This window comes from Helianthus annuus, chromosome 11 (assembly GCF_002127325.2).
Source record: "Helianthus annuus cultivar XRQ/B chromosome 11, HanXRQr2.0-SUNRISE, whole genome shotgun sequence".
Lineage (NCBI taxonomy): Eukaryota > Viridiplantae > Streptophyta > Magnoliopsida > Asterales > Asteraceae > Helianthus > Helianthus annuus.
Window position 1 is genome coordinate 113,808,329 of NC_035443.2, and position 13,314 is coordinate 113,821,642.

The following is a 13,314-nucleotide window of genomic DNA, read 5'->3' on the forward strand; positions in this document are numbered from 1 at the left end:
GATACTAGGCAAAAGGGAATAGAGATCGGAGAAAGCTCTAGACAATCTGAAGAGATCACATTTCAAGACGAAATAGACCTTCTACTGGCAAATTGTGATGTCATAGAACCTATCAACAATAATCTCTACTCTTACCCTGCCACAGCCCAATTTCCAATAAACTTAGAACCAGCTATTCCCGACCCACTCATCCACACACGACCTCTAGGCCAAATGGAAGAATGGTGGACAAATGACTGGCAATTCCAAAACATGATCAATAGTCCTTATACCTTCCTCCCACAGTTTGATCCAGAACCGATCCCCAATCCTCCTATGAGCAACGAAAACTTAGCCGAACTTCGTCAGTTCGGTGAAGAGCTGATAGGTACAGGGAATAGGATCTGGGAAATGGGGGAACAAATCTCCTGGAAGTACGACGAGAGGGAGCGTCGCTACTAAACTGCCAGTTGATCAAAAGAATAGTGGGGTTGGAAAGTATGTCTGTATAATAGTAGTAATAGTAAGATCTAACTCTGTAAAATGGGAAATAAAACCTTGTAAGATAGATAGTGTGTATTGACGCCTATATAATCTATCAAACAAAATAGAAGTCGGGAAAATCGATAATTTTGACTATATATATGTGTTTGTAAGATTTTATGTGCGTAGGTGTAATTATTCTGTAACCAATTATTGGATACTAATAATTCGTATCAACACTAATTATCAGATGGAAAACGCTAATAATGAACCAGTTAATGAAGAGAATCAATCTGAGCAAAATCAGGAAAACCAGTATATGACTAGACAAGATATTGAAAATATCATTACTCAAGGTATAGCTAAGGCTATTCCTGCAATCATGGCTGCTGCCCAGAAACCTGTTGAACCGCAACAAATTATTCCTAGTAAACGTACCCAGGAAGACAATTTTAGCCATAGTATAAATGGAGGAGGCAATCATGACGATCAGGAACCACGACAGGCCCCATTCCCTAAGAAATGAAAGCTGCAACGCCTGGTTGCACTTACAAAGAATTTCTGGCCTGTAAACCAGCAGAATTTGCAGGTAACGAAGGGGCAACTGCAACACTGCATTGGTTAGAGAAAACCGAAGCAGTAATTGCAATAAGTAAATGTGCTGAAGAAGATCAAGTGATGTATGTGTCAAACTTGTTCAAAGAAGGGGCGCTAGAATGGTGGAACACAGTGCTACAATCAAAAGGAAGAAGGGTGGCCTATGCAATGAACTGGGAAGAATTTAAGAATCTTGTAGAAAGAAAATTCTGTCCCGAATACGAAAAGGAACAAATGGCCAACAAGTTCCTGAGTCATCGTATGATAGGCGTAGACTATCGAGGATATACTTCGACATTCTTCGAATATGCGAGAGTGGTACCTACTCTGGCTTCGCCAGAGCCGGTACTCATTTCCCGTTACATTTGGGGACTAATTAGTGAAATCCGTAACATCGTTAAAGCTGCGAGACCTCGCACTATTGACGATGCGGTAGAGTTAGCTAATACTCTAACAGATGAACTGGTGCGCACAAAAGAAGAAGATCGAAAGAAGGAATTGGCTCAAAAGATTACCCAAGGATTTTGTGTGGGTAATAATAATAATAAGTTCAAAAAGAGAGGAATAAGGCAATCTGCAAATCCGCCTTTTTGCAGAAATTGCAAAAAGAATCATTTTGGAAGATGCGGTATGACTTGTAACTTTTGCAAAATGGTGGGACATCGAGAAGAAGATTGTAGGAAAAAGACCAGAATCTGCTATAACTGCGGAGAAACCAGACATTTTAGACCTTAATGTCCTAAGCTGGTTAAACCAACAGACAACAGAGCTAAAACGACCGATGGAACTACTAAGAAGAATGCACGAGCATTCCAGCTGACCACTCAAGAAGCCGAACTCATCCCAGATGTGATAGCTGGTACGTTCCTAGTTCACGACGTGTTTGCAAAAGTATTATTTGACTCTGGTGCAAACCAAAGTTTTATTAATACTTCATTTTGCCAAGCTCTTAAGTTACCCTTAACCACCCTTAGGCAAATTTTTACAGTTGAAACGGCAGAAGGTAATTCTGTTAACATAGATGAAGTTTTGCAAGAAGAAAAAATAGAACTATTAGGCCATAAGTTTTCTGCAAACCTGTTACCTATGAAATTAGCCGGATTCGATGTGGTATTAGGAATGGATTGGTTAGTAGCCAACCATGCTCGAATCCTATGTGATCAAAATTCCGTAGAAATTTGTACCCCCACAGGAGAAGTAATTTTAATTACAGGGGATAGACCTTGAAAACCACTGAAATTCATCTCAGTGATGAAATTGGCTAGTTATTCGAGAAAACAAGAAATGGTGTATATGATTTCTGTAATCATTAACGCTAAAAGTAAGGAACTTCAGGACATCCCTATAGTTTCGGAATACCCAGACGTCTTTCCAGAAGAATTACCTGGGTTACCACCCGATAGGGAAGTAGAGTTTAGAATTCATCTAATTCCGGGTACTACACCCATAGCCAAGGCACCTTATCGATTAGCACCCACCGAAATGTTAGAATTGAAAAAGCAATTAGACGAATTACTAAGCAAAGGATTTATACAACCTAGTTCATCCCCTTGGGGTGCACCAGTGTTGTTTGTGAAAAAGAAAGACGGATCAATGAGAATGTGTATCGATTATAGGGAGCTGAATAAGGTTACAATTAAGAATCGATACCCATTACCTAGGATTGATGATCTTTTTTATCAACTTCAAGGCGCTAGATATTTTTCCAAAATAGACTTAAGATCTGGATATCACCAACTGAAAGTACAAGAGGAGGACATACCTAAAACTGCTTTCAGAACTAGGTATGGTCATTATGAATTTACAGTCATGCCCTTTGGACTAACAAATGCTCCAGCAGCATTTATGGACATGATGAATCGAATCTGTAAACCATACTTGGATAAATTTGTGATCGTTTTCATCGACGATATACTTATTTACTCCAAAAGTCAAAAGGAACATTGTGAATACCTACATGTACTCTTAACTTTGTTAAGAAAAGAAAAGCTTTATGCTAAATTCTCAAAGTGTGAATTTTGGCTGCAAGAAGTGCAATTCTTAGGTCATGTGGTAAATCACAAAGGAATTCATGTAGATCCTGCTAAGATAAAAGCAATCACCGAATGGAAGGTCCCGCAAACAGCTATGGAAATCCGAAGTTTTCTAGGCTTAGCTGGATACTACAGAATATTTATTAAGGATTTTTCTAAAATAGTTGTACCTTTGACTAAACTGACCTGTAAAGCCGTTAAGTTTGAATGGGGACCTAGACAAGAAGAAGCTTTTAAGATTTTAAAACACCGATTGACGAATACTCCAATTTTAGCTTTACCCGAGGGAACAGAAGATTTCAAAGTATATTGTGATGCCTCAAAGTTAGGATTTGGATGTGTGTTAATGCAACGCAAAAAGGTAATTGCGTATGCCTCTAGGCAATTGAAAAAGCATGAAGAGAATTATACGACTCATGACTTAGAATTAGGAGCCATAATTTTTGCCCTTAAGATCTAGAGACATTATCTGTATGGAAGTAAGTTTACTGTTTATACATATCATAAAAGTTTAAGGTACATATTTGGGCAAAAAGAGTTAAACATGAGACAAAGAAGATGGATGGAAATTCTAAGTGATTACGACTGTAATATTCAATATCACGAAGGAAAAGCAAATGTAGTCGCAGATGCTTTAAGTCGTAAATATCATGAGAAACAAAAGCGAGTCCGTGCTCTTAGATTAAATCTACAAGTAGATTTAATGGAGAAATTGAAGGAAATTCAGGAAACAGCAATCAAGGATGATGCTGAAGGAATGAAAGGTTATATAAAAGAATTGGAACAAGGAAATGATGGAATTTGGAAATTCCACAAGAAACGAATTTGGGTACCTAAGCAAGGAGAATTAAGAAATAAGATTTTAGAAGAAGCCCATAAATCTAGGTATACTATGCACCCAGGAAACAATAAGATGTACCAAGATTTAAGGAATCATTTCTGGTGGATAGGAATGAAAAAGGATATAGCCGAATACGTATCTAAGTGTCTAACCTGTTCACAAGTTAAGGCTGAACATCAGAAACCTTCAGGACTACTACAACAGCTAGAAATGCCTGTATGGAAATGGGAACTCATAACAATGGATTTTGTTACTAAGTTACCCAGAACCAGAAACGGTAATGATGCGATTTGGGTAATTGTGGATCGATTAACCAAATCAGCTCACTTTCTACCAATGAAAGAAACCTTTAGTATGGAAAGGTTGGCCAAGTTGTACGTAGACGAAGTGGTATCCTTACATGGAGTTCCACTCTCCATTGTATCAGATAGGGATAGTCGTTTCACTTCTCATTTCTGGACTAGTTTTCAGAAAGCAATGGGAACCCGACTAAATCTGAGCACTGCATATCATCCACAAACAGACGGACAAAGTGAAAGGACAATACAAACTTTGGAAGACATGCTCCGAGCATGTGTAATAGATTTTGGTGGAAATTGGGATAGCCACCTACCTTTAATTGAATTCTCCTATAACAATAGTTATCATTCAAGCATTGAAACTGCTCCATTCGAGGCGCTATATGGACGCAAGTGCAGAACCCCAGTTTGTTGGGCAGAAATAGGAGAAAATCAATTATCAGGTCCTGAGATTGTACAAGAAACTACTGATAAGATAACTCAGATCAAGGAAAGACTGAAAACGGCTCGAGATCGTCAAAAGAGCTATGCAGACAATCGCCGCAACCGTTAGAATTTCAAGTCGGAGACAAAGTACTATTGAGAGTTTCTCCTTGGAAAGGAATAGTACGATTCGGTAAGAAAGGAAAACTGAGTCCAAGATACGTAGGACCCTTTCCAGTAATCCAACGAATAGGACCAGTTGCTTATCGTTTACAACTACCAGAAGAACTAGCCGGAGTACATGATGTATTTCATGTATCCAATCTCAAGAAATGTTTATCAGACGAATCCCTGGTAGTACCTCTTCAAGATGTGGAGGTAAACGAAAAGCTGAAATTCGTAGAAAACCCACTACAGGTCGAAGATAGAAAAGTCAAGTTTCTCAAGCATAAACGACTAGTGCTGGTCAAGGTCAAATGGAATTCAAAGAGAGGACCGGAATACACTTGGGAGCTAGAATCAGAAATGAAGCGCAAATATCCTAATTTATTCCAGTAAATCTCGAGGACGAGATTTTTCTTAAGGTGGGGAGGATGTAACAACTCCCACTAAAATTAATAATTAGGATGGTAATTGTCTATTAAGGAAATCCTAATTGAGACACCCAAGTAATTCTGCATAAACCCTAAAATTTCCAGAACAATCGGAATCAGGATCAGGGCCCCTAAAACTCAGGGGGGTTAAACCCTAGTAACGATTATCTAAATTAACTCGTTGTCACAGTAGAATTTTATTATTCTGTCAACTCAGCATGCCTAGACCCAAACCTGGCTACCCTATAAATAGACTGCTTCCCTTACGGACCGTAAGGGAAGTGGCTTACGGTCCGTAAGCGTGTCCAAAAATCAGTATAAATAGCCGACATTGGCACTTGCATTCTGTCTTTGGAACGACGTAAGAACTCTCTGTGGACGTCGAGTTATAGCAAGAACAGTTCAATAACACACACTAATTCACGAAGTGTTGCCACAATCAGGGTAATAACTCGATCGCTATTACGATTCGACGTCCGATCGATTATAACTATCCAACGATTGTTTGAGTGCTGCTCAAATTGAGCTTATACTTTGATTATTCGTCGTGATTTCGACTTGAATATTTGAGTGCTGTTCGAATTCGGACTATGTGTAGGATCGATTGCTGACCCCAACGAGTCGTTCAGAGGTTGTCTCTAGCAATTCAGATGCGGAATAATAAGAAAAGCAAGTAGATATAGCTTGTTCTTCTTCCTAACTTCTTGTTTTACTGATTTGAAACGATTTACAGCTCAATCTTCACACCGGCAGAGCTTCGGCGTGGAATACAAGGAATAACTACTGAGGATCGCTCAAACACACCTATATATAGTAGTTTGGGTCCGCTCATGTGGACATGTGACACAAGAGCGGTCCAGACTTGACCATATAAGCGACCCAGATGCCATATAAGCGATCCAGGCATCTCAAGACTCTATAAGCGATCCTAGCCTATAAAACCTATACAAACTCCCGTTTTCTCGTAAAACGTGCCCTATGCTATACAATACAATGTAAGACCTGATCCTAGACACCTAGACGGAATCAACAGATGTAGTGCACTAACAGACTCCCCCTCAGATGTTGATGGAGTCGACTATCGAGCACCGCTTCTCATCTTTAGTCTTGATCAGTTTCTGGGCTTTCTCTTTCTCTCTATCTTCAGACTCCCCCTCTCGATTTACTGGCATTCTTTTGTTCTTCAGCAACATCTTCAGGATCTTTGCCTGGTTTTAAATCACTCTAATTCTCTTGATCAGATCTCTTGATTCCTTAAGTTCATCAGCATCAACAATAGACGTGATCTTCAGAAACAGAATCTGACTCTACTCATTTTTAAGAATTGATTTCTAGGATCGAAACTTGACTACCTGTACAATCTCAACCCAGAAATAAATTTCTTTCACCCACATTTCAAATCACTATGCACTAATAATTTTCTCTCAACTATTTATGATGAACCACTTGAAGAAGATTAGATTTAACAAATACAGTTAGATTTACACAAACACTCCCCCTCAAATTCTGCTCATCATGTTTAGCACTCGGAATTTTGAAAATCAGTTTATCAATATCAGTTGTCGAAAATCTTTTTGACTTTTTCAAAAAATTATGCTAAAACACACACAAAATCTTTTTGGATTTTCTGAGAGATATTATCTGACACCACTTGAAAATACAAACATATAGAAATGTAATATTTACAATCAATATTTTTGTGAGTTCGTGCAAGAGGATCATATCAGTTAAAGAGACAAATCACCAACACCGTTAAGCTTGATATCATTTTAAGCTTTAAACAATTTATCTAGATTGTCAGTATGTTTGTCCTCTTAAATTCTCAACACAAATTTCAATCGATTCGAGATACGATATTAATGTTTTAGAGACTTAAACTTAATTGTGTATCACTCCACTTGAATATACTCCCATATCCAGATCCCAAATATTCAGTCTTACAGGTGAGTATACCACAGCTGATATCTGTAAAGGGGTTAGATGCGAAACCGTGAGAGCTCAGGTCAGAACTTCCGTTCAGCAGAGAGATGACGGCTCGACTTTTGGTGGGTCCCCTTTAGAGGATCTTTTTGCATTTCAACAGCAGCGACTATCAATTTTATTGTTTCATCAGCATGCTGAGGGCGAAGCTTATGTTTCAAAGCTTTAGTAGAAAGTATTATCCGGGGACTAGGTCAGTATTTCCATACAGCAGAAGTCCCAGGATAATACCCCAGATATCACTGAGTATAAAGACCTAGTATCTCAGAATATGGGACCTTTCAAACAAGATTTCGGGGGTTACCCATATATTCAAGAATAGTTACCCACGAATTAAGCAAGTTTGAATTTAGGTTTATATCTCGTTTCAATTTACTAAATGTGCGAAAATCTACTGACACATCCACAGTAAGATTGTTTAATACTTTTTAACTTTACATTTCTTTAGCGTGCCGTGATAGTCCACTGATGTACTATCATTTCCTCTTTTTCGCAACAAAACTCATTTTTGAATTTTATCATGTTTTTGACTTTTTCAAATTTTCAAATGTTTTTGGATTTTAGAAATTTCCCTACTCCCCCTAAAATGCAAACACATTTTAAAGAAAATTTGAAAATTTCTAGACTCTAAACTTCACAAAAAAACATAAAAACAAACTGTACAGAAACTTGACAACTGACACTGAATCACATCAAATCGCCATTCACTAGACATAAACAATTTGAACTCCCCCTATCACAAATCATTTTCTCATTTAGATTTCAAAACACTTAAGTTTGTTTTAATCAAAATGACTTTTCCGGAAAATGAATTTGTGTTGATAACAACCACTTGTAGGATTGTTTTCTTTTAAAAACGGGGATGTGGTTCATCATTTTGTCTATCTTTTGCCATATATAGTAAATCAAGTACAATTTAATGTCCCTGATTTACCATTTGCATTTAATAACCTTCTGTACCACTTGTAAATGTAATTACTTCAAAGTATCCAAGCATCTCAAAATTTAACCACAAATACCACTTGTGAGATCAAGATTACCACTTGTAGATACCCAAAAACTACCACTTGTAGGAATGTTACGTCTACATAACCATTTTACCAATCAAAATGCCGATTCCTGCTTCGCACTTACCAACCTGGAAGCTCCGGCGTAGTCCTTCATCCTGCAAACATCCAATCATTTCAAAATTTTTACAAACAAACTTCTCAAATACTAGAGAGATGCCGATTCCCGATCCACGATATAAACTTGGGATCTCCGGCATAGTCCTTCGACTATTCTGGAAAACAAACTTCCCTCCAAGTCTTCTCAGACTTGAGGGCTTTCAATTCTTCAGCTGTAGGGTTGTATGTCGCCTTTTTAGTTGTGTAAAAATCTTTTACCCCTTTAGCTTTCCCACTCAACATTTTCCCAAATATTTTCTTAACATTTCCGTTGAATGTTTTCTCAACATCAAATTCTTTTTCATCATCATAAAATTGATTTGAAATTTCAATTTTACCAATTTTCTTTTTAACCTCCTCAAACTTCAGTGATGGAAGAACATCATCATTTACTAAAATTTTCTCCACAACTTGTGGCTCTTCTGGCTTTGTGGAACCAGATTCATCGCCGACCTTTTCTTCTACCTTTTTTGCAACCCACACTTGGTTGTCTTTTCCTTTCCTTTGGTAAAAATGTTTCTTTGAACATTCCCCAACCTCATTTTTCGAATTTTCAAAAATCTTAGATTTTTCAACAACTTTTTCTTTCAACTTCTTAGAAGCTCCCTGTTTTGCTTTGATATCTTTCGGACAATTTGATGCAATGTGATCAGTTTCATTGTTTTTAAGACAAGTTTGAGTATTTCTCGGATGAAATACTCCAGTTCCATTCCTTCTCCTCTCAGCAAGAAACTCTTTGTTAGACTGTCTCCAAAATGGTTTCTGCTGTTCATCTTCCGAGCTTCCACCTGATACAAATTCAGTGTTTGATTTAGAATTTTTCGAATAAAACCTAAACCTTTCTTTTTGTAGCTACGATTTTGGTTAAGTTTCTTTGAAAAATCAGAACCAGAATTGTAACCTTTTATCTTGTTTAGACGTTGTTGAACTCTAGAAGTATATTTTTTAGGTTTATCAAAACTTTTAATTCAGGAATATTAACCTCTATTAGTTTAAAAGTTTTGTTGATTAATTCTGTTTTGATACTCGTTATCGGAAACTCTTTGTTGTAATATAATTTGTCAGAACCATTCAAAGTATACACAACTTCGAATGTTTCATCATTCAAATCTGCCTTTGATAACAAAAATTCTTTACTATAAGACCGTTTAACTGACGAATTTTGACTGTTGACTGACGACTTTGGCTTTTCAGACTCAGATTTCGACTCTGTCTCCTCATCAGTATCCAACACCTGATCGACCACCTTTTTGATTAATTCAGACTCATGATCAGTATCGGATGAGGTAAACGTCACATCAATGTTTTCTGGTAAGACATCAGTTGTGTCGGTTTTAAGCTTTATATTGACTGCTTTTGCAAGTTGCTCCTCATTTGGTTTCCTAGGTGAATACCCATTCCAAATTGGAGGTGGACACTTGTTATAGCTAACAGTTGTTTTCTTACCACAGTCTTTCTTTTCTTTCGGCTTCTCGTCTTGAAAAGCTTCCATACCTGCAACAGTTGGATAGACACGATCAATAAGATAATCAGAGGTAGAATAACTCAACAATAACCTCCTAATTCTCTCATTTTCAATCTTTTCAATTTCCAACTCTTGCTTCCATTTGGCACTCTCTTCAATGTAAAAATTTATAGCTTTTTGCTTCGACATTAAAGTTGCATTCATCATTGTCAGCGCCTGTTCTCTTTCTGAGTTTGTTGTTTGGAGACCAGTTACTGTTTTGTTCAACACGTCGTACGATTCCTTCACATAATTGAGATTGAACAATAACTGCTCTTTCTTTTTCTCGTACTCAGCTATAATGTCATCTTTTGCTGCACATTCTTTGCATGCTTCCAAACACTTCTCACATGGCTTGACGACTTCAACAATTTTTTCAACTTCGACTGTTTTTACAACTTCAATCACTTTCTCTACTTCAATCACCTTTTCTACTTCTTTCTCTACCTTGATAACCTTCTCATCAACATTTTCAACATTCTGAACATCACCTTCAGATTCAGGTTGTTGTTCTTTTGCAGCTTGTTTTTTCCTTCAGTTTCTTCATTCTTTCTGCAAAATAAAAATGAAAATTTTCAGGAGACAAATGAGATTTTGCAATATTTATGTGTTCCTCTTTCTCATCATCACTGCTGCTGTTATCAGGTGATTTATCAAAGTGTACAGATTTGTCAGAATCACCATCTGATATATCAGAATCAGACGGTGTTTTGTCAAAAACAACTTCCTTTTCTGGAACATTTTCATTTTGCTCAAGTTCATCTAAACTCTGTATTCTATCATCTGAGCTATCTGAAACATCTCCAGAGTGTTCTGAAAGTTTATCAGTACTGTCTGAACTTTCATCAGATGACACAGACTTTTCATCTTCACTTTTCACATTCTCTCCGATAGATCTCATCCAAGTAGCAAACAAATTTGGTTCTCGGACAATTTTGGCAATGAAAGCTTTGAACTCTCCCTTCTTATCCACAAACGTATCCCAACTGAAACCTTCAGGTAGTTTCTCATCATCTTGATCGATAATGTGTGCTTCTGTGGCTTCAGATGATATGTAATCACTCCAGCTGAAATCTACCAAACATGCTCTCTTAGGATCTTCAATCTTTCTCCCATGAGCAGTCTGAGGTTCTTGGGATTGTCCAACTTGCTGATAGATAGCTTTGCGATAATAATCATCTTTCCCGAATGGATTCTGTGCTCCGCTAGCTTCTCTTCCTTTGCACTCCCGCTTGAAATGGCCTTTTTCCCTGCATCGAAAACAAGTAACTTTAGATTTATCAAAACCTAAAGTTGAAACATGAGCATCTAAAAAGTCATTTCTCCCGGTAATGGTTTTGAATTTCTCAGCCCGACGAAGAACACTTGCAAGACACCATTTGATATCCATAAGTTCCATTTCCTCAGCGTCTATTTGATCGTAATCCTCTTTAGTGAGCATAGGATTTCCGATCCGACCAGCAACTAGACCTTCATAGGATAACAGAACTGAACCCAGAAGTGCCATATGATCTTTAGCAGTGTCTTCGGAGAAGCTTTGACCTTCTGGAAGGTTGAGAGCTATGTTGCATTGAATCACATATCCGTTTCCAGTTTTTGTACTCTGAGACTGAAAACTAGTGTTAGTCTCTTTTGGATTTACACTCGGAAACGATGAAAACCCGCTGCTACTCTTGTTAGAACCCTGATCAGCTTTCTCAGATGAGTCACCAGCACTGAAAGCGGTTTGAATTTTCGGACTTCTTTCAGACTCAGTCGCTGGAATACTACCACGATAATACATCTTCACATCCTGTTGACCACTCGGACTATTCATCCTCGCGATCTTTTGCTGTTCAAGATCTTGACTTCCTATTTTCTCAATGAACTGTGAGATCGTCAACCCATCATACACACCCGTATTCTTCAAGATCATCAAATACGTTCCCCACTCTTTCTGAGGTAACGCGTCAGCCAATTTATCCACCCATTCCTCACGACCTTTTTCAACTCCCAACATTGATAACGATCGCACCAAGTGACACTATCTTTCGATTAATTTTTTAGTATCCTCACCCGGCAAACTACTAAACAGATCGAACTCTTTCTTTAATAAAGCTTTCTTGCTTTTAATCATGTTTTTGCTTCCCTCAAACTTGACTTTTAATGCATCCCAAATAGACTTAGCAGTTTTGTCGTGTTGCAACAAAATGAATATATCTTCTTTAATCGCCTGTTGTAACAAACTAATCATCATTTTCTCGGCTCTATACATTGCTCGTTCTTGCTCAGTAAACTCGGATATCTCTTTAATAACTTGCAACTCTGTTCTAGGCAACGTGTATTTCTTCAATATGCACTCCCATGATCTAAGATGGTTTGCTTGAACCCAGTTTTCAAACTGATCTTTCCACCCATAGTACTCCTCAATGCTCATCAATCTAGGGGGCTTTTGAGTCGTTCCCGTCTCATTTTCTAAATTCATTGCTTGAGCGATTGCGGCTGGAGTAGTCGATGTTGCAAATGCGTTGTAAAACTCGGAATTCATATTGACTTAGCACGATTTTCAAGACAACTGACAGAAAAGCGATTCACCACTGAACAGATAAGCGAAATCCAAATAAGCGATTCTGAATGAACATATAAGCGATCCAGAAATTAATTTTCGAGCGGTCCAGAAATAGATTTGGAGCGGTCCAGAACTGTAAATTTGAGCGGTCCAGATTCTGTCTTACGGGCGGTCCAAGAATGTACTACGAGCGATCCAGAAATTAATTTTGGAGCGGTCCAGATTTTGTCTTACGGGCGGTCCAAGAATGTACTACGAGCGATCCAGAAATTAATTTTGGAGCGGTCCAGAGGTAAAATTCGAGCGAACCAATTAAAATTTGTACGTATGGGCGGTTCAGAACATGACCTAATAGCGATTCACAGTGACGTCACTACGAGCGGTCCACATTACGAACATGATTTGATCTGTTTTTAAGCTGAATTTCGGTCTGAAAATTCCAAGGGTTTGACTAAGCACTATTACGCACAATCTGTGAGAATTTGATCGAATTTCAACCGTGAAATCTCCCCGAATCAGAAAAAGAAGGTGTAGAAGTGAGAAGAAATGATGAAAAACAGCTACAATCTGCAGAAAACCTCCTCCCAAGCTCTGATACCACTTATAGGATCGATTGCTGACCCGAACGAGTCGTTCAGAGGTTGTCTCTTGCAATTCAGATGCGGAATAATAAGAAAAGCAAGTAGATATAGCTTGTTCTTCTTCCTAACTTCTTGTTTTACTGATTTGAAACGATTTACAGCTCAATCTTCACACCGGCAGAGCTTCGGCGTGGAATACAAGGAATAACTACTGAGGATCGCTCAAACACACCTATATATTGTAGTTTGGGTCCGCTCATGTGGACATGTGACACAAGAGCGGTCCA